At 38.4% G+C, this 26,468-nt stretch overlaps 1 long non-coding RNA gene across 1 annotated transcript in view; it reads left to right on the forward strand.

Annotated features, from left to right (window-relative positions):
* LOC125453539 (uncharacterized) overlaps nucleotides 1-25,321 on the forward strand; it is a 299,790-nt gene extending 274,469 nt beyond the window's left edge. Inside the window, exon 3 of the long non-coding RNA XR_007247784.1 lies at nucleotides 24,353-25,321. This is a non-coding gene — a long non-coding RNA (uncharacterized LOC125453539). The remainder of the gene's footprint in view (nucleotides 1-24,352) is intronic.
* The last annotated feature ends 1,147 nt before the right edge of the window (nucleotides 25,322-26,468 follow it).

The following is a 26,468-nucleotide window of genomic DNA, read 5'->3' on the forward strand; positions in this document are numbered from 1 at the left end:
AAAACAAAATTGTGCAGTAGTATTATAATTACACATCTAGGAGGGCTGTACGGAGAATGGTTAGATATAGATTCATACAGTGATTCCCTTTAGCACTAATTTTCCCATCTCAGCACTTCCATTGAGCATATTGACATATCTCTACGAAGCATCAAGGACAAACTGGAAGAAAAATTACGCAAACTGTTCTCAAGTAACAATATCAGTGGTTAGTTATGAGGTGACATTAGAAAAACCTTGGGAACTGGGCTGGAGAAAGTGAAAGGTAACTTCAATATTTAATTCACAGCTCTATTTCATACAAAACGTCATTTTCCAGAGATTTAAATAAAGGATAGAAATTAGTAAGCATTGTCAAATTTATGACTTTATCAATAAATGACTATTTCATCAGGGTCTCTGTACCACAGAGAGCGCACTTATAAAAAGGTTAAGAACTTAAAGGGCAAACTTGAAAAATAATTAAAATATGAGGGCAAACAATAAAAGCAGAATGTGATGGAGGAGCTTGTTGATTGCACAATTGACACAGTCAAAAGGACCCTGTACTTGTACCACACAATTCATCAAAAAACATTAAGGCTGCTGTTCACAATCACAACATGTGGAAGACAAGCAAAAACATGGGTCAATATCATCTCAGTTGAGGACACACAAATCAGTTGCATAACTGAATGTGTGTTATAAACCCATAGAAAGGCATATCAAAGCCTGGTTAAAAACCAAGAGACATTTGTACTTGGACAGTCTGGATCCACTTCTTAGAACGTGTCTCTCTACCATTTGGATTCAAGCCTTAATTAGAATGAAAGAACAAAACAAAGAACAACAGTTCTGGCAGCACCTGAATGTTCTGAAGGAGGGTCTCTATACCAGAAACATCAACTTTGCTTTGTCTCCACAAATGCTGCCAGACCTGCTGAGTTCCTCCAGCAATTTCTGTTGCTCTCATTTAGAATGATATGGGTTCAGAGCTCTCCTCTCTGAAAGCTTTAAATAAAACACTTAGTTTCTCAAACAAGGTTTTAGTTGAGAGATATTGCAGCATAATTGTTAATTAGTCGAGGATAATGTAGCTATGTTGTTTGGAGACTGATGCTGGGACTTAAAAGGGGCTGTGTAGATAGAAGCTGATGCTAGACAACGTGCATTATTCAATCATGGCAATTTGTGAAGAGCAAAGAGAGAAAAAAGAACGCCTATCATGTCACCACTCACCTATGAGAGAGACATTTCACCAATAAATATTTAAAGGTATAGATGAAAATGGAGTAAAGTGTTAACACTGAGGGGAGCATGCTGCCTTAAATAAATGTGCAATTTCTTAAGTTAAACAAACAATGGGAGCACGCTATAAGACATCAACTGAAGAAGCATGAATGCTAATTGAACTAAGTAAAATCATGGAGGAAGAATTTGAATTTATTGACCACTTTTCAGCTCCTCTGTATCACTCACATACAGCCAACGAATTACAGTTGACATGTTGTTAGTGAAGCATTAACTAATGTGTGAACAAAGACCTAAATATGATAAGTTGGATTAATGTCCAGATACTACATTTTGGTTGTATTAGCCAAGGCATGAATTATTAGCTAGAATGATAGGCGTTTTAATTCCTTCCTCAAAACAAAGGGCAAAATCACCTGAACAAACAGATGCTCCTTAGTTTAATATTTTATCCAAAAAGCAAAACCACCAAAAAAAGCTAAAGAACTGTAGCATCTTTCTGCAGATGCTGCCAGGCCTGAGATTTTCTAGCAATTTCTGTTTTTGTTTATGCTCTTTATGAAGGTCAGCCCAGAATCAGGGGTCACAGGACATTGGGGAAGAAATTTAGGGCTGAGATCAGAAGAAATTTCTTCACCTAGATTGGTAGGCCTGTGGAATTCACTCCCACAAAAAGTTGTCAAGCCCAAAGCTTTGTATGATTTCATAAAGGAATTGGACATAACACTCAAGGCCAAAAGAATCAAAGGATATGGGAGAAAAGTGGGAACGGATTATTCATCATGATCATAATGAAGGGTAGAGTAGGATCAAAGGCTGAATGTCCTACTCCTGCTTCTATTTTCTAAGTTTCTAAGCAGCATTCCTGAGCTAAGTCCAGAGGCCAGTATATCCCTGGATGCGAGTCTGCTCGCTGAGCTGGAAGGTTAGTTTTCCAATGTGTCATCACCATTCTAGGTAACATCAGTGAGCCTCCAGCGAAGCGCTGGTGTTATGTCCCACTTTCTATTTGTCTGGTTAGGTTTCCTTGGGTTGGTGGTGTCATTTCCTGAATTGGTGACGTGCAAGAACTTGCAAGAACTGTGACAAACACTACATTGGACAAACTGGCAGAAAGCTAGCCACCAAGATACATGAACATCAACTAGCCACAAAACGACATGACCCACTATCAACTCGTATCCTTACATACAGATGAGGAAGGACACCACTTTGATTGGGACAACACATCCTTCCTAGGACAAGCCAAACAGAGACACACACGAGAATTCCTAGCAGCATAGCATTCCAACTGGAACTCCATCAACAAACACATTGGCTCCAAATCAATCTACCATCCCCTGAGAAAAAGAACAGGAAATGACATCACCAATGCAGGAAATGACACCACCAACCCAAGGAAACCTAACCAGACAAATAGAAAGCGGGACATAACACCAGCGCTTCACCCGAGGCTCACTGATGATGTTACCTAGAATGGTGACGAAACGTCTGAAAACTAACCTTCCAGCTCAGCGAGCAAACTCACATCCAGAACCTCAACCTGAGCTACAAATCTTCTCAAAACTCACTAGCCAGTATATCCTGTTGCCAAGCCATGGTTCATTTACATATGAAGAGTCCTTGACACCAATCAAGCTCCCTCAGACCTAGCTCTCAGAGCGAATAGGATGTCTGATATTCCTGATTTGTCAGTGGCTCCCTGACTGGACCAGATTAACAGCCCCAACCAGGGAACTCATTCTGTGAGACCCACCTGGATGACCTCATTCCAAATCACTGCACCCCTCCCCCTCTGAGTCAGAGATCATTGCCTTCTGTGCCTTTTTGGAAGAAATGTATACCCTTCTTCAGGCAGCAAAGGTGCCAAGGGGTGACATCTGATGCATCCATCTCAGATTTTGAGGGGTCTTCAATGCTTGACACAAGGGGAAAACCGATAGGTTACAGAACCGTCAGAAAGATTGCTGAGGAGCTGGGCAGGTTTTGTTCCTGCACCATTTGCAAGTTTGCAGCTTTCATATGATCCACATGCTGTCAGGGCCATTGCACCTACTGCAACTTTATACACCACTGGACCTGACTTCACATTGACCTTGCCTTTTACTCATGCAGGGCCATTGCCATAGTTCTTATGCCAAACTTTGTCCCCTGAAGACAACTGTCTCTCTTGCTTAGAGACTTTTGCATCCAACATTGGCATTCCTGATGCCATTTTACCCTCTCTAACCATCCCATCCCAAACATGGTTCAGGAAGCTCAGGTGTAATCTGGTGCAGAGTTTTCTCTATATTCATAACTCAGCTGTAATTATCCCTTTAATTGCATGAGCGGTAGTTTTATAATCAAATAGGGGACAGTTTGGTATCTATTGGTAGTAGTAGTAGTATGTTTCTTTAAGCCTGCTTTCAAAGTTTGGACTGCTTTTTCTACAAGACCATTGGATGATTTGGAGCTATCATTTTATAATGACTACCTTTCAACTGTCGGAAATACTCAAATTTCCTGCTGGTAAACAATGGTCCGTTATCTGTGGCCAGTACTTCCAAGAGAATGTGTATTGCAAAAGATGAGTGTAGTTTTTCTTAACACAGTCACCTTATTTGATAAAAAAATAGTCTATGCATATCCAAACAGATTCCACTGATTCTCAAATTGCAGTGTAAAACTCTGAATTAGTGGAGGCTTGGGTTCGTAATATTCTTTAAATGAAGCCATCAACTCTAGAAAGGTTTCAGGATCTGATGCATCAGGGAAAGTTAGGTTCCCAATAACCAAAAAAATCTAAAGGTCTACAATCTGTAAGGAGAATTACTCATTGCTTTCTATGCCACAATGTAATTTTCCCAGCCAAAATAACACATTCTTCCCACTGACCTGAATCCAGTCTTCAATGGCAGGATCAAACAAATCAGGCTTCCCAAATAATGGCACAATGCTAGAAATGCTTACCCTAACTCAAAGATGACTGCTGCAAGCCAGTTTCTTCAGGAGCATGCTTTTCTCTCATCACCACTGAAATAACTCAATAGAGGCTGGTATCCTTTCATTAAGTCACTGTTTGTTTACATGTGAAGCTCCTTGACACTGACCCAGCTCTCAGGGTGAACAGGATGTCTGACACTCCTGTTCTTATCTGTCAGCCCTGATTGGGCCAGATTAACAGCCACAATATTGTATCAGGTTCACCTGGCTGACCCCACAACAATCACTACAATTCCCAAACATTACAAGTTTAAGTTGGAGTTGTTGACAACAAGTAGAAGCCTGATGCAGGTGTCTTTTTATCCCGATTCTTAAATTACGTAAAGCAACTCCCGTAGTATTCAGACTGCCACTAAACCTTGAGTTATATCTACATTGAATCAAATTCATGGCATATATTAATTCACTACTGCTCAGTTTTAGGCCTCTGGCTAATTTTGGGGCTAATAGTAAACTTTCTGACATTACACCAAGTTAAGCAAGCTTGAAAAGAATATATACACGTTCACGGATTTGCTCATACTCATGTCACCTGATACCATTAGCAAACGCAGAATTTTTAAAAGAGCCATTCATTCATCACTATTTGTTTTCAAGGACTGTGAGAGTTTGTTCAGTTACAGACATTACCCAGCATATTTACTGAGTCCTAACACTGACACTACAATATTCAAATAGGCACAAGGTACCACACAAATTAGCAACATAAGATTTTTTTGGGAACCTGACACACTGCTACCTTCAAAAACATCTATTATCCTAAGCACGTCATTACTCAGCTGATTGACATTGCAAACAAAATAAAATAAAGAATTGAAGATACTGAAGATTCAGAATAGAAACAGAAATTGCTGGTGAAACTCAGCAGATCTGGAAGCATCTGTGATGAGAAAGCAAAGTTAATGTTTTCAGTGGAGTGACTCCTCAACAGATGCAGTTCTGACCTGCTGAGATTCTCCAGCAATTTCTGTTTTTGTTTGCAGTCACAACAAATATGTGTTTCCATTGCTTATGCGCAAAACTGGAAAAATTTAAATACCACCTTTGCACCTTGTTTTGCTGCATCTCAGATTTAAAATAAACAATATGACCATTTTCATGTAAATAATATGCACCTCACATTCCCCTGACACTTTCACCCCTAACACACAGTAGATATTAAACTGATATAGCCTTCAGTTTGGCATTCCATACTTGCGAAGAATTCATTACCTGAATATTTTCAAGTTTTACTGATTCCTAGTTCACTGACTATTCCTATGTTGGCAGGTGTAAATTTTCTTCAGCTGCCCTCTGTCACTCCTTTCTAGCCCCCACCCACCACCCCTCTTGCAGCTTCCTGTCTCCCATTTCTTACAGCCTCCTCCTCCTTTTACATCCTCCCCTTTCATAGACCCAAGAAGAGATCACACTGGCAAAATGCTCCCTTTCCCTCATAATAGGCTCCCTGATCCCAGTTCAAGCAATGGGCTTAAACAACACCTCACTTAATTACTTACGCACTGAGGGCTCAATACTGCTCCAATCTCAGACTGTTTCTCTCCTGCATTTGCTGCTGATAGAAGAATTATGTCAATTTGACCCAAAGGACCAACTTTTCTCTCATTGGATGGTCCTATATTTGAATATTACTGGCGTTTTGGTGTCTTTCAAGGATGAATTTATTTGCAGCTCTCATATATTCTGAGCAATTAGAAAGATGAGTGATTTAGTGGCGATGGATGATGGGTGAATAATTACGCAGGTCAAGTTTTTGCCCAGTCACTTAATCTAGCTATATCCCTCTGACCCTTTCTGCCATCCTCACCACTTGCCATCTCACCTGTCTTTATCATCCATTTTTCTCATCAAAGTCAGAAATATATATCATAAATAATTATATCCCCAGCATTGATTCTTGTGGCACTCTGGTGACAGGCTGCTGTCCTAAAAACACCCAGCTTTATCCCAACTCCCTGCCTTCTAATAGTTAGCCAGTTCTCCATCCATTCTAATACACTACCTCCAACAACATGGTCCTTTCTGTTAAGCAGCCTAATGTGTGGTACATTATCAAATGGCTTTTGAAAATTCAAATATATCACATTCATCACTTCTTCTTTACTAGTCAAGCTTGTTACATTCTCAAAGAATTCAGGTAATTTTCAGCTATGATTTTCACTTCATGTAGCTATGCTCAACCTGATTGATCATTTTATGCATTTCTAATTATTCTGTTCTTACAACCTTTCTTAGTGGACTCTAACAGCATCCCAACAACAGATGTTAAAATTGCTGGCCTATAGATACCTGTGTTTTTTCTCTTTTGCAAATATAGTTACTTTGGCAGTTTTCCAGTCATCTCAAACTTTTCTAGAATCTAAGCATTCTTAGACAATTACTACCAGTACATGCATAATCTCTATAGCTTTTTTTAAAATACCTTGACTTATCATTTCCTAGAATCCCTCTTCCTCACTTGGTTATATCTTTGCTATGAGTCATGAACTATTTCTTAAATTTCTGCCATTATTGTTCGGCCATCTTTAGTATATACTCCAGCCAGTTCTGCCCTTTATAATTGTTCTTACATTTGCTTAGCACAGATGTTTCTAACCCAAGTTCCTCCCTCTCAAATTTCACACTGGATTCTTTCATGCTGTTGTTGCTGATATCTAAAGAAAACTTATACCTTGACTTCATCTGTTAAACTTGCCTCATTACACATCACCAGATACAAAATACCCTGATGTCTGGTAGGATCTGCAACGTATTATTCAAAGAAACAATCCTGAGTACACACTTGGAATTCTTCCTCATAGTTACTTCTACAAATCTATCAAAATTTGCGTAAATTTCAATGTACTGCTTTTGTTACGTGCCTTCATAACTTTTGACTTATTCCAAGTCCCCACAGAGACATGGAGTTGAAAACACAGCTGAAAGTCCTTTGGCCTATTGTATCCTTGTTGGTCAAAAACCACTAAACTATTCTATCCCATTTTCTGGCACTTGGTCCTCAACCTTGAATGCCTTGGCAGTGCAAGTGCACATCTTTATACTTAAATGTTATGAAGTTTTCCACCACAACCATTCTTACAGGCAGTGAGTTTCAGATTCCCACTGTACTCTGAGTGAAAAAGATTTTCCTGCCATACAGTTTCTGTTCGAGGGCCTACAGGCTACTATCAGAGTCTTCTTTTCCTTTTTATTTTTATTTCTTCCTTCCATCTTCATGGATTTTCTGTCTTCCAATTAAAGACCATTTCTTGCTACCATTTTTATCCCGTCCACACCAACAATGCTAACCCATTATCCTTTCTTTGCTGATTTTCCTTTCAAAAAGTCAAATATTCCTGAAAATCGACTCCACAGCTTTTATCTTCTATATTGGGAGCGCTATAAGATCAAAAAGATTGGCTCACACTTATTTGGTAAATACATTTATTTTTTTCCAAATACTTTGCACATTCAAGAAAAGGAACATTGATTTTTCCTTCTTATCATTGTTTTGTCCCTTTTACCCTATTTCCTGATGCTTTTCTAAGTTTGTTTTCATGGACTGGACAAACACCCCCAAAAAAAATTTTAAGAAGATAGCCTAAACCCCAACTTTTCTTATTTTAAAAGACAAGTGTAAGGTGTTGTGTTCTGGCTACAATTTGATTGGTCAAACTGCCAGTGTTGGTTCAAGCAAAACACACTTTATTCTTATACTTCATTTAAAACACACAAAATAAAAATAAATAAAAGCTTAACTGTAACTCTACTGAAATACTTAACAAGAGCATATATACATTAACTACCACTGATTAGCTGTTCCAAGATAGTAACATCTCATAAACACACCCTTGGCAAAGGCAAAATCAGTAAAATAGATTATCTCACATGCAATGTTTCTCTAGTCTAGGAGGAAAGAACTTCAAGAGAAAATTCTGAGAGAGAGAGAGAACTCATGTGTTTTGCTAGAGCAGGGAGAGATGCATGACAGCTTTCAGACCCCAGCGGTGACTGAAAGATAAACTAAAATCCTGGTTATGTGGGAGCTTTATCCCTCCCATTCAGGCTGCTTCTTTGTTCCAACTTGTTTTTTTTTAAAAATCCTGAAGCCTTACAAGCAGTTTACTTTACTGGATTGGAGCAGACCACTTTGTATCTCTGTGTCAACCTCTCTACATAAAACAGAGACAAAATATACCTCTTAAAGTTGTGGTATCATCACATTGTATACTCTGTCCTTTCCTTCCCACTATGGGTAGCATTATCCAAATAGCTGCGTTGTGATGTTGTTATATAATAAATACATATATGTTATTATGAGTTAAGTTTTTTTTGAAACGGAGAAGGCAAGATTGGACAAAAAGAATGATAAAGCATTTATTTTTGTTAAAGCAATAAGTTTAGAAATGAGCGGATCGCGTCATTGTTGTATTTCATTTTGCAACCCAAATATTTCTCACCAAGAAGTTGAAAAAAATATCACTGACCTCCTGAGGTAAGTATGCCTTGGTTAACAAGAAGTGCATCTGAAAGACGCACGTACAATTTGATCACCATCCATTACAAAATGATGCTAAATGATGCTGGAGTTGTGGATGATGAATGCGAATCCTTTATTGAAAGTGTCACATATCAGTGAGCGACACGTTCAAATATCACTGCCTGATTGCAAGTGTTCTTTTAACCTGTGAACTTAATGAACTGGTGACATGGACTTGAAGCCTGGGACACAGGAGTAAATATTGTTAGATTTTGCAGATGTGGCTATTGCCTTCAGCAAAACTAAAGTAACAAATTTACTGTCCTAAACAAGGTTATGGAAATTTGGATTGGCATGGATCTTAGAATGCCAACTACGTGTTTTGCAGGTAACCAAAGAGAATTTGCAAATGGCAACTTTTGGCTCACATAAGTACTTTAAATATAGTACTTACAAACACTGCAGATCTGGCAAACCGCATTGTATGATGAATGTTTTTCAGTTATTACTCGGGAACCTGAATTTTAAAGTAGAGGTAAAGTGATTTTTGGTTTCAGTTCTGTGAAAGTGATGTTTCCGAAGGGTCAAAAACTTATTGTTTCGTGGTGGGCCAAAGCAAGTAATTCAGAAATTTATTAAAATTCGGTCATTTAGTTGTCGGGGATTTGAATGCAGCATTAGGTAGGTGATACATCAGTTTCACAGAGTGGGGGAGAACCACATGTGGAGTACTGTGTGCATAATTGGCCACATTATTTTCAGAATATAAATGCTTTGGAATTTATTCAGAGAATACCAAACTAAATTCTGGAATGGTAGGCTGTCTTATAAGGAAAGGTTGAATAGCAAGGCTTGTATTTGCTGGACTTTAAACAATAAGGGGCAGTTTGATTGCAACATAGCTACCCTGTCAAATCTTCTCAGGATCTGATATAAAGTGAATGTTACCTCTTATGAGAGAATACAAAACTGGAAGGCACATTAATAATCAGAGGTTACCTACTTGAAAGAGATTAGGTGTCTTTGTTTTCTTTCTCATTCCTTAGAAGTTTATGACACTTGGGGATTGTTCACCTGAAAAGATGATGGAAGCAGAGTTCTCCAAATATTTTTAAGGCAGTGGTGGATAAATTATTGATCAGCAAAGGAATGAAAGATTATCAAACATAGTGGGGAAAATGGTGCAAGCAGATCTGTCATAACCTATGTGTTCGGCAAAACAGACTTGAGGAGTTGAATTTCCTACTTGTCCTTAATCATACGAGACACAGTTCCATGAATTTATATGGTTTAATCTAAATGATTAAACAGGTTGATTAGTGAGCTAATTGCTGAAGTTTTTCATTAAGATGAGCTTTAATGATGAATAAAAAGATGCCAGAAGCGTGTCCTGTTCAGAAGAAAAGTTTCATACTTGCAGATGCACTGTTTAGCAGCCTAAAAGTAATCCACACAGATGGAAAAAAAGCCTTGAGTGTGTTTTTGTTAAAGTTCAACAAAAAACCTCAGTGACTTGTACAGTGTCTGTGTCTTGGGAAGAGACAGCAACAGAGAGGGTCATACCTGGTGAATGTGCAGAAATTCATAGAAAAGAACTACTTGAATCTTTCTCCGTGTCGTATGAAATATTAAAATGCAAACAGGAAAAATACTTCAATGGATTTGTCTCCACAGAATATATTATTGAGAATATAATCACTTTGTGATCTGACTTGTCAAGTATTACCATCAGTTGAGATGATTTTAAAATGGTTTGTGCCAAAGAAATCATACCATAAATGATGAAATGTTACACAAGATGACTCAGCCAAGATGACCTGCCAATTGAACATGGCTCTGATATGGACAGCACATGCTAACATTTCTCTGAAAATGCTCAGCAGTAATAGCCTGTACCCCAAGTAGTATATTGCCAAAATCCAAACTTGCCTTCATACTATGTGGTGATTCTCCAGCCCGAGTGGAAAAACTGTTAGTCCTGTTTATTCTGCCAACCTCAACACACTAAGTGCTGACAAGAAACAGTTTGTCATTGCTGAAGTCTCAGAAAATATTCAGAAAGCATTTATGATATTGCATAAGAGAATCTGGGGGTGAATTAAGTTTAATTCACCTGATTTATCAAAAACGATAGGGGCATAAGGAATGGAAGAGGACTAGAAAAAATTATGGGATTTGATGCCAAAACTCTAATACACCATGGCCATCAGATCATGAAACCAAATTCCTCACAAGTAATAGGAATGTACGGCGAATTTTCAAACAAGTAGAACGTTGTAGAAGAATTCATGATGAGGCATATTGTACATCACATATGCGTATATTCTGCAAATTAGGGCCAAAGTTGAAGGATCTAATGTTTCAATTTTAGATGTCAATGATCATGATGAGCAGAAAAAAAACAATATTAAGCAGGGAGTATGTGTCTGATCTAGGTTCCTGTGTATTCAGCAGAAGAGGCAAATCCAAAATTGGTTAAATAGCCAGGAAGGAAAACAAGAGGCGAAGGATATTGATGGGCAAAAGAAGAGTAAAGAATTTAGTTCGGGTTGGAATATTGATTGAGGGGGGTCCATCTAGAGGTACAAAAACTTTGCTTAGTAGAAAAGACACTTGATAGGCACCTAATGGAACTGTTATGGAGAAGGCTCAACAAGAGTGATTATATCCTAATAATGCATGAGAATAACTAGAAAAGAGCAGGTTTTGACTGCAAAAGGACCGAAACAGATGTTCCCGTAGTTGAGAGGTGCTAGTTGCTGCCAATAGTTTCGGGAGAACAATAAGAGAGCCTACACTGCATGAGTTGGACAATTAGAAAATTGATTTTATTCAGGCTTTGCCAAAAGAGATCAATCTTCTCTATCATACAGATTAATCTGTACAGAAGAAACCTTACCAAAGGGCCTTATTAAGTTAAGAGTATGTTGGTAGTTGGATGTTTTAATGAATGTTCGGTAATAGAGATCTGCCTAGACCCACCTACAGTGAGTAAAGTGTTTTCCATGCCTTATTTTGGCATTTATGTTTAAATATTTTTCCAACATTTGACAAAGCAATACCATTCTGTTCTTTCAACATTCCTTGCAGTCAATTGTCTAATTTTAGTAAAAAGAATTTACATCCTTTTTAGCCAAACATATGCTTGATCGAAACCATTTGCTTGGAAACACACTTGTAATTTGGCACTCACAATTCCCCCCACAAATGTGGAACATGAGCAGATGCCCTTGTTTGTAGCAACAATTTAGATGATGAACACACATTTTTGTCAAGTTGTCATTAAATTCGGCAAAACCAAAATCTGAAGGTTTATTATTCTTCCCACTATTCATTGTTAGAAATTATATAGAAAGGATTTTAAAAGTCCAAATGGAGACTCTTAAAGATTCATTGAAAATCAATTTGGGAAAAATGCCTACTGTGATAAGAATACTACTATTTCTGAATACATAAAGTTCATAGCCAGGAGAATGTTGATTGAGAGGTCAGTGTTCATGATATCCATGATATAAAGTGTGCATTCATTACTGAAATGAATATACTTAATGCAAATGTTCTTTCTTCAAAGCTTTTGCATGCGGCATCTCTAATGTTCTCATCAGTATCTTTGTGTTATTTGAAGAATATTAGTAAACTTGTGTTCTGTGATCGACAGAACTATGTGTAGCTTTAAGGTGGATTTTATATTTCTACATTGTGTGGGTTAATAAAGACTTTGTTTCATGTTTTGGATTCTGAAAGTGGCAACAGGGAGTTTGGAATTTAAAAAAATATATATTTATATGCTTCATTTAGATGAGTTCCCAGAAAACCCTTGGTGAATAGTTGAGTGCTTTTGAAAATAATATGCGCAGATGAGAGGGAATAAAAATGGGGCTGTTGCCTAGCAACAAACTATTCTATGACACGTAGAGACAGACACAGAAACAGGTTCCCATTTAGAAAGAGAGCCATCCAAACGTTTAGACAATCTGAATATTTTTGTTAGAGACAGGTCGATGGCAGTAAAACTGTTAATAACTTAAGCAGTATGCATTGCTGTTTCAGCAGAATAGAGGCCTAAGTGGTTTCATCACAGTAAGAGAGAGCTTCGTAAACAGAAGTGAGAGGAGTTTAAGGAATCCCTATTAAGAAATAAATGAGTGCTTAGCAGATTTAGGGGACTCATTAGGAGACATTTAACTGAAGATAAGAACAAGTGTATACAGAGAAATACAATGATGTCAAATGTACAACAAACTTTTAAAGTAGAAACAGGGCATCCTTTCACTGAGGTTTGAACGTCTGGTAAAGAGGTTGTTGAGAAGCAAAGGTAAAATCTTTGTTGTCGATTTCTGTACTAAGACAGTTTCAACTAGTTAGTTCATGTATTGTAAAATGGATTTATATTTTCCCTTTTGTGTTATGAACTTTTTTTGTATCAGAAGTACATTCAGAGTACGTTGTCAGTATGTTCAAAGCCCGACTACCTCAGTAACCAAAGTGCAAGTGTAAAACTTACAGTGCATCAAGCCAGGTTTCACTTTGGGATCTAATTTGTCCAGTACTACCATCAACTAGGGTCAGAACAGTTGTAATTACTCTGTATTTTTAGGATGTAGTATACAGTATTTTCTTTTACCAATCAGCTATGTTATTTGAATTAGTTATCCTTTAAATTCTTTCTTTTCTTTTTTAAAGAAGTACCTGCTTGATCTGTTTCTATCCTGAGGGACCTCCATCTGTTCACTAATGACCAGTCAGGTATTGTGGTGTGCAGATGTTTAATTTCAGACCACAGGGCTCGAAAATAAATACCATGCTCCCCAGGTTGCTGATAATTATTCTAAAAGCTAATTACAGAACAGAAAATATAGCATGCCAAAACCATCACAAATTTTAACAAGTTAGCAAATTATGAATATTAATATGGTAATTTTCTTAATGCTCCTCCATGCCGTCATTTGTCTCCATCTCAGATTGTCTTTCTTTTGTTCCTCTTTCAACAAAGGATTTTGGTTTGAATCAGTCCTGTTTCAAGTTGAGAACTTTAAATCGGAAAGGCCCAGTTTAAACCCCTTTCTCCTGAGCAGTTTTGGCTGCAATTTCATCTGTGGGGTTATGCTTTTACAAAATAATATCTATCTCAATTTTAAAATTAACTGATCCGGCATCCTATGCCATTTGTGGAAGAGAGTTCCATACCTCGATCACCTTTATGTGTGTAGAAGTGGAGGCTGAGATGTGATCTTATAGAGGTTTATAAAATCATGAGGGGCATGGATAGGGTGAAAGCCAAGATCTTTCTCCGAGGGTGGGGGAGTCCAAAACTGGAGGGTATAGGTTTAAAGTGAGAGGGGAAAAATAGAAAAAAGGACACGAGGGGCAACCTTTTCATGCAGAAGGTAATGGTGGCTTAGAGAGATATGGGTCAAATGCTGCTAAACGGGATTATGTCAGATTGGGGATAACAAAGTGTGGAGCTGGATGAACACAGCAGGCTAAGCAGCATCTTAGGAGCACAAAACCTCCATCCAGCTCTACACTTTGTTATCTTGGATTCTCCAGCAGCTGCATTTCCCATTATCTCTCATGTCAGATTGGGATGCCCAGTCATTGTGGACGAGTTGATCCAAACGGTCTGGTTCTATGCTGTATGATTCTATAACCCTTCTAGTGCTTTTTAACATCTCTTCTGAAAGGTCTAATTTTAAGACTATGCCTTCTAGTTCTAAAATCCCTAAGCAGTGGAAAGAGTTTACATTTATCTACCCTGTATTTTCTGGTTAGTAGCTCAAAGACTTCAATCAGGTCATTCCATAAGCCTTGAAATTCAAAAGGGAAAACAGGCCTAATTTGTACAATCTCTCCTTATTACTTAAATCTTGAATTCCTGGTATCATTCTGGTAAACCTAAGTTATATTTCCTCCAAGGCCAATATATCTACACTAAGGTGTAGTGCCCAGATCTGTTCATTCTACTCCAAGTGGGGTCTAACCAGGGTTTCTTTGTAACTGCAACATAACTTCTGCTTCCTTGTACTCCAGTCCTCAAGACCTAAAGGCTAAAATTCCATTAGCTTTCATGATTATTTTCTAAGCCTCTTTGTTACATTTTAGACATTTATTCACCTGAACCCTGAAGTATTCAGGTACTTGGAAGTGTGTTTACCTCATAGCATCTGTGAAGTACCCTCGTCAATCATTTCTCAGTCCAGAATGGATAACACCATGTTTGCTTACATTGAACTCCATCTTGCACAGTTTTGCCCATTACAAGAGATATTGACAGACTTCACCAATACTATATACAATACGGGCTAATTTTGTCTTCAGCAAGTTTGGATATGTGACTTTCTGTGCCATTATCCAAGTCATTGATAAATAGTGTGAATAAATGAGGCCCAACTTGTGGGACACCACTGATCATGGCCTGCCAGTCTGAGCACCCACATATTATCCTAGCTTCCGTCACCTGCCACTCAAACAATTTGCCAGCCATATCAGTAATTTGTGCTCAATTGCATTGGCTTCAACACTAGCTGACAGTCTCTTATATGGGACTTCATCAAATGCATCTGGAAGTCCAAATAAATAACATTCAGAGGCATTACCTGTCCCACTGCTGTAGCCATGTCTTCAAAAAATTCTGTGAGCTTTTCTTTCAAGCTACTCCATTGAAAATTTCCCCACCACAGATGTGAGGTGAACTAACCTGTAATTCCTTGGTTTTCCTCTGTCGTCCTTAAAAAGCAGAGAGACACGCACAGTTTTCCAATCCAGAGGGACAACTGTTGAGGGAACACCAAAAGATTGGGCATCTCGAATGTGCTCCCAATTCATTTAACACCCGAAGATGGAAACTGACAGGTCCTGGGATTTGTTACTCTTCAATTTCATGAAATTTCTCATAATTAGTGTTTTATTTATTTAATTTTGTTCAATCCCTGATCCCAATCCCACTATTAATTTTCTTCGACATTCTGGCAAGCTATCCTTTTGATAGCAAGATTGTAGGCTTCAGATTTTTTTTAATCACTGTATCAGTTCTTTCCATCATTCTATTAAGTATATTAAAACTTTACTTACTCCATAGTTACTGAATATTTGATTGCCTGAATTAAATAGTTTGTAAAGAGGATGAACTTATGTCACCTGAGGTACAATCTTAAGGTTTTGATTTCTGTATGTTAGTGATATTTGAAGTAGACGGACAAAGACATCATTGATTCTCATCGGAATACTTCCAATGAATAAATGATTTTTAACTCTGTTAATTTAGTTTCTATCTTAACAGATAGTGCCAGACCTGCGAAGTTTCACCAATGCTTTGCTTTTATTTTAGATCTCCAATATCTGCAGCATTTAGGCATGAAAAGAGAACGGTTATAAACGTACTGTTGCTGAAGCTAGAGCAATTCTATCAGAATTCTCCAGCAGAACGTCAAAGTTTACATTATTTTCTGGAATATTCGAGTCGGTCTCTGACAACAAACCTTAATAAGCCATTGACTATCCTTCATTAGACTCTTGTGTACTAGAAATGATGTCGTCCTCAGGCCACCTATCTTGCCCCCTAGGAAAGCTTCCCCACATGGAGTCTATAATCCTTCCCATTGCATTAACCTGTGCAAACTACAACAATAACCTAAGTTGTGTTTCTCTGTTGGCATTGAAGATGAAAAGGAAATGAGTTTAAAGAGCAACTAATGAGGATAAACATGAACAAAAATCAAATATGTACAACTTCTGCCTCCCTTGAGCAAACCTGAAATGTTCAGGTTTGAACAGAAGTTCAGGTAAGGAAGTTTTGGGACAAGTTGTTATTGACCGCAATATAAAATTTCTCATAATTATCAGAGCTAGTGGAAGAAGAGAAAAGTGAAATGTAGATGAGGCTCAAACAATACAGTGGAAGATCCAAACTATCAAGAATATGCCCTCCCCCTGAGCTGCAGACCAAAGTGCTTCATCATCATGTCTGTATAGTATGTTGGAAACCTTATTCACTTCTGAAGTCTCTTTCTCATAATATAGATCTACCACAAATCTACCACTTGTAGTTCTTCACAGATTATCTCCTGTATCATTAATGTATTGTTTAAGGACTTTATTCTATTCTACAATTGCTTTTATTTTCTATTATGTAATTTTCCTCTTCATAAATTGAACACTGTAGAAGACGATTGAAATACTTGGTAATGGATGATAATATATTTGTGAATAAGAGACGTGAACCAATAATTGTTTTATTGTTGCAGCAGCAGATTGTAGAAATTGAACACATAATGATATGCAATTTGCATCCTTGTCTGTTATACCAAGGTAATAAATGATGTTTAGGACAATGCACCTCGTGAGTTGCCATTGGTATGTTTTCTGTGTTACAGCAGTCAACATGTTTCCAATATGAACTTTAAGCATTTCCTTTCAAGTTGCTGTTGATGAACATTTTTTTCCCCTTTCTCAGTATCAATGTAGATTTCTGTTTGTGTTAAGTCCATAGAGGTATAGAGGTCTGCAGTGTGGATACAGGCCCTTCAGCCCAAATTGCCAATACAGCCCAGTTTTCACAATTAGTCCCATTTGCCTGTGTTTGGCCAATATTCCTCCATACCTATCCCATGCCAAGATAAACATTGTCTCAATGTTTATTGAATGACAAAATTGTACTGACTTCCACCATTACCTCTGGCAGCCCAGTCCGGACACTCACCATACTCTGTGTGAAAAAATTGCCTCTTGGGAGCTTTTTGTGTTTCTGCTTTCTAAACTTAAACCTGTGCCTTTAAGTTCTAGACTCCCTCACCATAGGGAAAAGCTGTTGGCTGTCTACATTAGCAATACCTCTCATGATTTTATAGACATGTATAAAATCACCCTTCAGTTTCCTACGCTCCAGAGCAAAAAGTCCCAGACTATTCAGCCTCTCCTTATAACTCAGACCTTCCAGCCCATGTAACATCTTAGTAAATCTTTTGTGCTCTCTTTCTAGTTTACTAATATCCAGTCTATAGCAAGGCAACCAGAAAAGCAAGCAGTACTCCAAATATGGCTTCACCAAAGGGCAGCACGGTGGCTTGGTGGTTAGCACAGCTGCCTCACAATAGACAATAGGCGCTGGAGTCGGCCATTCGACCCTTCGAGCCAGCACCACCGTTTATTATGATCATGGCTGATCATCCACAATCAGCACCCTGTTCCTCACAGCACCAGGGCCCCGGGTTTGATTCCACTCTCAGGTGACTGCCTTCGTGGAGTTTGCACATTCTCCCCGTGTCTGTATGGGTTTCCCTCTATAGTCCAAAGATGAGCAGGCAAGGTGCATTGACCATGCTAAATTTCTCGTAGTGTTCAGGGATGTGTAGATTAGGTGGGTTATAGGGGCATGGGTCTACATGGGATGCTCTGAGGGCCAGTATGGACTTGTTAGGCCAAAGGCCCTGTTTCCATACTATAGGGGATTCGATGATTCCATGAACATCTTGTACAGCTGCAACAAGACATCCCAAGTAATACTTTCCATGCTGCGACTGGTGAAAGCAAGCATACTGAAAGCTTCATTCACCACCCTATCTACCTATGGCTCCATTTTCAAGGAGCTATGAATCTGTACCCCTTGATCTCTTTATTCTCTCACCGCACCTCAAGGCCCTACTATTGGCAGTGTAAGTCCTGCCCTGGTTTGTCTTACCAAAATGCAACACTTTGCATTTATCTAAATTAAACTCCATCTGCCATTCCTCAGCCCACCGGCCCAGTTCATGAAGACCTCACTGCGTTCCCAGATAACCTTTTTCACTGTTTACTACACCACCAATCTTGGTGCCATCTGCAAACTTACTAATCATACCTCCTAAATTCACATTCAAATCCTTCATATAAACAACAAACAACAGTGGGCCTATCATTGATCCCCGTGGCACACTGCTGGTCTCAAGCCTCCAGTCTGCAAAACAACCCTCAACCACCATCTTCTGTCCTGTACTGTCAAGAGAATTTTGTATTCAATTGGCTAGTTCTCCCACGATCCCATGAGATTTAACCTTGTTCCACAACCTTCCATGCGGTGCCTTGTCAAAGGCCTCCCTGAAGTCCACGTACACAACATCTACTGCACTGCCCTCATCTACTTTCTTGATCACCCCTTCAAAAAGACTCAACCAAAATCATGAGACACAATTTGCTATGCACAAAGCCATGCTGACTTTCAGAAATGAGTCCTTGCCTCTTCAAATGCCTATATATCCTGTCCCTCAAAAACCCCTCTAACAACTTACCCCAATGAATGTTATGTCCACTGGTCTTTAATTCCCAGGCATTTTCTAGCAACCTTTCTTAAATAATGGCATAACATTAGCCACCCTCTAATCTTCAGGCATTTCACCCGTGGCTGCTTTTGATAAAGATACCTCCTCTAGGGGCCCTGTAATTTCCTCCCCAGTCTGTCTCAAAGTCTTGGGATACATTTCATCAAGTCATGGAGATTTATTTATTTTAATGCATTTTAAGACTTCCGGCACTTCCTGTTTTCTAATGTGGACACTCTTCAAGGCATCACTATTTATTTCCCCCAATATTTATATCCCCTAGCATACATACCTTTCTTGATGGCAAATACTGATGAAAAATATTCATTTAGGTCTTGCCCATCTCTTATGGCTCTGCATATTCTCTCCCTAGTACTCTCTTTCCCTTAACGTACTTGTAGACTCTCTTTGGATTCTCCAGTTACCTCATCTTCCAAAGCCACAAGTGTCCCCTTTTAGCCCTCATGATTTCTCTTTTAAGTTTACTCCAACACTCAAGGAATTCATTTGATCCCAGCTGCCTATACATGCCATTTGCCTCCTTTTCACTTTTGTGGCACTCTAATTTGCTGTTCTTATAAAATTGACAGATCAACCTTCCCTTTCATTTGCTCCTGCCATGTCCACTTCTGATTGTTTTACTGCCACTGAAGCTGAATTGATTTATAGAACAATCATATGTACTTGATACTTTCATAAATATTTACAGAAGGAATTCATCTTCAATTTCAAACATTGCAAAATTGCATTTTCTATGTACTAACTGATCTGAAAGTGTGTGTAAAAACTTGAATGAAATAAAACAGCGTGAATCCTTACTTCAACAGTCAACACCTCAAAATCATATTTTCTAGCTTATGCCTCTGTCTAGCTAAGGTCTATTTTGCATGCACAGCTTGTCTTCTACTTTCAGCTTTCTCCTGTTTAAGGCCATGTTGTCAATTGCCTTTAAACATCAGTCTGCTTTGTCTGATCTCTGTTTTTCTTCATAGTTACCTTTTCCAAATGTATCGTATTTGCCTTTTTTATTTGGTGGAACATCGTCACCAGCAAGCTTGCCTTAATATTATACACCATTCCTGAATGAGATGGAATGTGGTTCCTTGGTAGATACTGCAGAAGAATCCTGCAACTCCCTAAGTGATGGCACTCTTACAATGCTTTTGTTATACCAAATAGGACAGTACAGGACAAAATACCATTCTAAGCTCATCCCATTTGCTTGCATATGTTCTGTGTCCCTCTATTATCTGTCTGTTCATTATGCAGGGACTATAGAATAGGGACTGCTACAACCTTTTCAATGACAACCATCTATGGATAATTTCAGTCTTCAGTGAAGCCTATATGCTTGGAAGTAAATTCCTAAAATCTTGCAGCTTTCCTTTCTTACAGTTCAACTTGGATAAGCCCATCATTCTTGGACATTTGTATAATTTTGACTTCATTATCTTTGTAGATTAAAGAGTATTTGTACTCTTGGATGCTAATTGTAAGTGAGGGAAACCATTTAAGAATGACATCAGCTGGCTTACTGAGGCAAAGTAAAATTAGGTCATTTAACTTATGTTTTACATCGGAAGTGCTGAAATGTAATTGGTAAATAAAAACATCTTCCAAATGGAAAAATAGTTGCTACACTTTTTTATCCTGTTCAGGCTATCATTCTGCCACCCTATAACCATGGCCCAATCCACGTTCTGAGTTTGCATAATGTTATCAATTCACAAGCTGACTTTTCAATTTCCACAACTGACCTGGCCCACTCCCCTGATTTAAATGAAATTATTATCCCTGAACTTGTGTTGGGCCACCTGATTGGCTGAGGTTAACCTCTTCCCTCTCCAGATGACTGATCCTTGGCCCAGCCCTTGTACTGATTGTGACAGTAAACCCGAATAACTGAATGGAGCCCACTTTTTCCCCAAGAAATAAGCCTCCCCTCTTCTCTTTCTCATTTCACTGTGCCCTTTATGCAAACACAATGCAAGTGCTGAGTAAATTGCTGGCATACATACCATGTTAGATGCAACATCATGTTAAAGAACAATGTGTCCAGAATTTTCAGACCAACCTTTCACTATTTTCTACAGGAATATTGCCTGCTGTGCTAAAGTGGCATTCTAAAACACCAACTATTTCCTAGACCTGGTCATTAAAATATAACCATAAGAAATAGGAAAAGGAATAGACCAATTGGCCCCTTGAACCTACTTCACCATACAAAATGATCATAGCTGATCTGATATTCCTCACGTTTACTTTTCTACCCTTTTAGCGTAACCCTTGATTCTCCAACTGATCAAGAATGTAATTATCTGACCCTTATATATACACAAGGTTCTGTCCCCATAGCTCTCTCTGGCAAGGTTATCCACAGAATATCAACACTTTAAGAGAAGAAATTCCTCCTCATCATTGTCTTAAATTGATGCCTCAATTTATCCTGAGACTATGTCATTTGGTCCTAGACTCTTCCATAAGGAGAGACATCCACTCAGCAAGTTTCCTGTCAAAACACATTTGAATCCTGTATGTTTCAACACGATCACCTCTCATCCTCGTACAGTTCCTTACTCTTATATTCCAAACCCCTAGAATTAGGATCAATATTCCAGTAGACTTCCTGATTACCTACTGGACTTACGAGCTATGTTTCTGTCTTTCGTGCACATGTATCCCCAAGTTCTTTATGTTGCAAATTTCTGCAGTTTCTCTTCATTTAAATATTATTCAATAATATTCCATTAATTTATTCACCCCTCCATAACGAATAACTTCACATGTTCCCACATTATATATTCCATTTGCCAACTTATTGCCCACTGCCATAACCTAACATGTTTCTCTGCAAACTCTTGGTATCCCTCTCGCAGCCTGCCTTTCTATCTATTTTAGTGTCATCTGTACAGTTGACTGCAATACATTCACTTCCTTCCTCTAAGTCATTAATACACATTGTAAATATTTGTGGTCCCAACACTGATCCTGTGTACCCCATTGGTGACACACTGCCTGAAAAACAATACCTTTATTTTCACTCACTGTTTTCTGTCCATGAACCAATCCTCCGTCCACACCAATATACTACGTCCTGTGGGCTTTTATCAGTTGACGATGTTTTGAGAGATACATTGTTGAATGCCTTCTGGAAGTGTAAATGTGACGCATCTACTTATTCCCTTCACTCTGAGTGAGAATTCTTCAAAAAACTTTAATAAATTAGTCAGACACAGTTTCCTTTTCCTGAAGCCATGCTGACTCTGCTTGACTAGATTCTGATTTTCCAAATGTTCTGCCGATACCTTCTTATTGTTCATTCTAATACTTGTGAAGCTGATGTGTTGCCAATCCCCAGTTGGAAGTAATGGGCCTGGCACACACTATCCTGCTTTTCTCCCAATGAAAAAGCCTTTGACATCTGTAGAAGTTGTAGCAAAACCAAATACCAGAACATTTTGAGAAGCTTTGGCTACCTCTACCCAAATAACATGTTCATTCAGATTGGAGGACAGAATCGAAGTGCATGTTTAGCTTATGTGGTTTAGTTTTCTGAGGCATCAAAAGTCTTGTTTGGGCAGAAGTTAATTGGAAAGATTAATTTAATGCCAGTGAGGTGTGTAATTGATGAGAAGATTATTGCACCTGAGGAGGGATTCATCAGAAAGTCATCTTGCTATTTAAGGGCAGAGGAATAATTTACAGTGTTTTTTATCTCTGCAACAAGATCTGATTTCTGGACTCTCACCTAATAAACTCATTATGCTTGCCATTATTCGCGCTATCTCATTAATTGGAAAGCATCCCCACTTATATGATTAATGTTCCAAGTATAACAGAACACTTTTCACTCTGTGTGCAGTACTTTGTACTATTAAGTATTAAATTTTAGCTGTAATCTGTTGGATAAGTGAGCAAAACTAATGGCTGCATCACTTTGTACCAAATAAATATTTGATTTGCAAATAGGAAGGGGAGTGTTTAAATCCTACGTTTAATTAGTATTCTGCAATCTTCATTGGGTGAATTTTTCCAATTCTTGGCGAGGTCACTCGATAGTTGTGCTGTGGCTACAGAACATTCAATCTGTTGAGATGTCAGCTTGAACAAAATGTAAGAAACAGCTACATTGTTTAAACGCATGACTAATTCACAATACATTTCTCAACTAAACAATACTTTGAATTAGCATTGAAATTCGTGGGAAATATTAAGCTTTAAAGGGGAATATTGAAGGAAATTATTGAGAAAGATGTGTTTTTTTGTGAGCTCTAGATGAAGGTGAAAACCAGATTTAACAAAAGTTTGATATAAAATATACATCTATTGTGAAGAAAGAAGAAAGAATAACTGTGCCATTTGGAGAGGAATATGCACAAACTTTAAAGGGTAGAGACAATTCTGAGGAATTCTTGAGGATGAATTTGCTGTATAGAGGAAGCTACAGTTTCCAGTACTTTGGATTTTTAGGTCCTAACTTATTCTCTCCCATGAATGGCTCCTGAAACACTATTTCTGCCATGGACCTGAAATTCAGTTGAAGTGCTGTTCCTACAATCCAGCTTCCTTATTTAACTAAGAACACCTTTCAACGGTAGATGGTTTGCATTCGCTGTATAGGCCCCGGCCCTGAATTTAAAGGCTAACTGTAGGTCATATCTTAATGAGAAAATGCCATCAAATTTGGATTTTAAAAAGTTATTCAAGTTTCTTCAACTTATCAATATTACTTGAGTTGCTGAGCCAATTCTTGTCTGCTTTGTTTCCATAGGAATGGTCTCAGTGTTCCCCTGCCAGCACAGTTTTCTACTTTTTACAAGGGATGAGAATTTTAGTATGCAGTGTCCTCTGCTGCTGTTAGACCTCTTCACACTATGGACCAGCTTGTCCTGCAATGAAGCTGAAGAGTTGGGAATGATACAACAGTAGTGTAGCTAGACTGAGTCTGCGATAGCATGAGTAAACAGAGAAGTTGATGGTCCTTACTGGCTTACTCCGTTTACTGGCTGGCCGGTTTGCAATGCAGAGTGATACCAATAGCATGAGAGTAATTCTTATAATGGCTAAGGTTACCAGGAAGGAATCTCCTTCTTAACCCGTCTCTTTGGCTGAGGCATGGTGACCCTTAGGCTAAACCACCTGTAGCTGGCTCTGTCTGATATAGAGACCTATGGAATAACAATAAGTGTGGGAGCACTTTGTGAAAGTGCATTGCCACGCTAGATAGTGAGCATTAGTGAGTACGGAGCATAGTGCCAATATTTTCACATATGACCATGGTTGGCATCTTGTGATATTTGCCATTTTTATCAATGTGCAGTGTTGCATAAACGTTGTTTCAGGTAATTCGCTACTGCCAATCTTTCTTTATCTTTGTTTTTTCTAGGATCTATCTGGTGACTAGTGATAGAGGAAACACCACAATATCTACAATTGAAGCACTCTTTTTTTGGATGACAGAATGTTTATTGCTTGATAGCAATAAAGACAACTATATTTGATCAGGCATTGCAGTTAAGACCTTAAGCTTGCACTGATAAATCCACAACCTGCAAAAGCCAGATTAGATATAGCTTGAGTATTATCCCCTTCAGGACCATTGCCTTATATAACAGTACCAGGAAGAGTTATACTTTAAGAGGATGAGATGGGTATGAGCCCTTCAGTGTACATCGTTCATGTTATGCTGAGGCTTGGTGCCGATCATCCTTTGTGAGATGCCTGAGACTGAGTTAGACCTAGTCTGTGACAGCATGAGTAAACAGAGAAGTTGATCGCCCTTACCATTGCTGTGTGCTACAAACATTTGTTTACTTATAGTGAAGCCTTATGCATTGGTGAGAGGCACAGGCCTTCAAGGCTGTCATATTTCCGGCTGGAAGGATTTGATTGAAGGGCTCCTGGTGCCATTACCTGGGAAAAGAGCTAAATCTTTTCTCTTAAACCATCCATCTGTAATGAGATGTCACTAAAGCATTAGGCAAACTTCAGCCTCATGGGCAGTATCTTCAATGCGGAGGGAAGCATTCACCACATGCTGCTTCTGGTTTGCAACAAGTCCAGGGGTCTTGCTGACCAGCTGACCATTTAATATGATGCCAGAACCAAAGACCATGGAACATATTGTACCCTGGAGTGAACATTTCCTGCTCATGTTTCCCATATGTTTTCTTAAGTCGGTCCTGCAACATCTACTTGCATCAATAATAAAATGTCTTACGGATGATAGTTGATTCCGTACCTTAAAGACAATGACAAATGTGACATTGAGTCTGAATGTACCACTTCACTTGAGGTCACTGTGTAATGGAACCCAGACCATGTGTGGAAGTCTGGGATATTAAAGCAATGTAAATTGTTGGTGTTGGAATAAACTTCAAGTTATCAGTCTCAATAAGAACCTGACTCTTGCATACATTGTATCGGTTAACATAGAGAACCATAAAGCACATTATAGTGACATTATGTGGGTAATAAAAGCAAATGACGGTAAGTGGGCATTAAAGGCTGATAAGATGAAAGTCATGTGACAGCTGAGAAAAGATTTTCTCCTGTCAGTCATCTATTAATCTGTCAAGGTTCAAAGCCAAAACACACGATCTTGCAGAAATACACACACACACACACACACACACACACACACACACACACACACACACACACACAAAATTATTCCATCCGAGATCTTTGTGTAGTTGCAAGTACATTCTGTTTTTCTCAAAAAAAAACCTGGTGCCAGTTTCAAACAGATTGTAAGCAAACTTCACACCTGAAGCACATTGTCTGACCTGAGATGTCACCTCTTGTATACCTTGATAAAACCTTTAGTTATCTCAGAATGATGATTTGAGAGGAATCTGGATTTTGCATTTTAAACAGTAGTCTCCTTCCGTTCTGATTAAAGATTCAGCAAGAGGCAGCCAGTTTTAGGACTGTTACCTTTTTGCTGATAAATTTTTCTCTCTCACACTGCACCTGAAGAAAGAGCTGAGCTTTGAAAGCTTGTGTTTTCAAATAAACTTGTTGGATTATAACCTGGTGTTGTGTGATTTTTGATCTTACCCACCCCAGTCCAACACTGGCATCTCCACTTCAACCTTGAACATCAACGTTCAGAGCTAAAGTTACAACTGCAGCCAAGTCTGAAGACTACAAAGTTATATTGTAGCATAATGATCAGTCTACCTCTCTTTCTGTAAAAAAAAGGCAGGATACAAGAGGCAAAGGACAACTTTATAACTTTATAAAATAAAGTTATAACTTTATACCTTTACAAAAACAACTTTATAAAATAAAATAAGTTTTAGAGAATCGAAGAACAGCTCCATTCTAAGATTACTATCCTGGCACAAAAAAAAGAAATAAAATGTTGCCCATACTAAACAGTGCCTGCACATTTTTATTTTTTTTATCATTTTCTTTTTTCTAAAACAGAGTCTAAATAAAACAGGTTTTTTTAATGTGAATGCCACCTATACACAGAAGCCTGAAACCTTCTAAAA

The sequence above is a fragment of the Stegostoma tigrinum genome, chromosome 6 (assembly GCF_030684315.1).
Source record: "Stegostoma tigrinum isolate sSteTig4 chromosome 6, sSteTig4.hap1, whole genome shotgun sequence".
Taxonomy (NCBI): domain Eukaryota; kingdom Metazoa; phylum Chordata; class Chondrichthyes; order Orectolobiformes; family Stegostomatidae; genus Stegostoma; species Stegostoma tigrinum.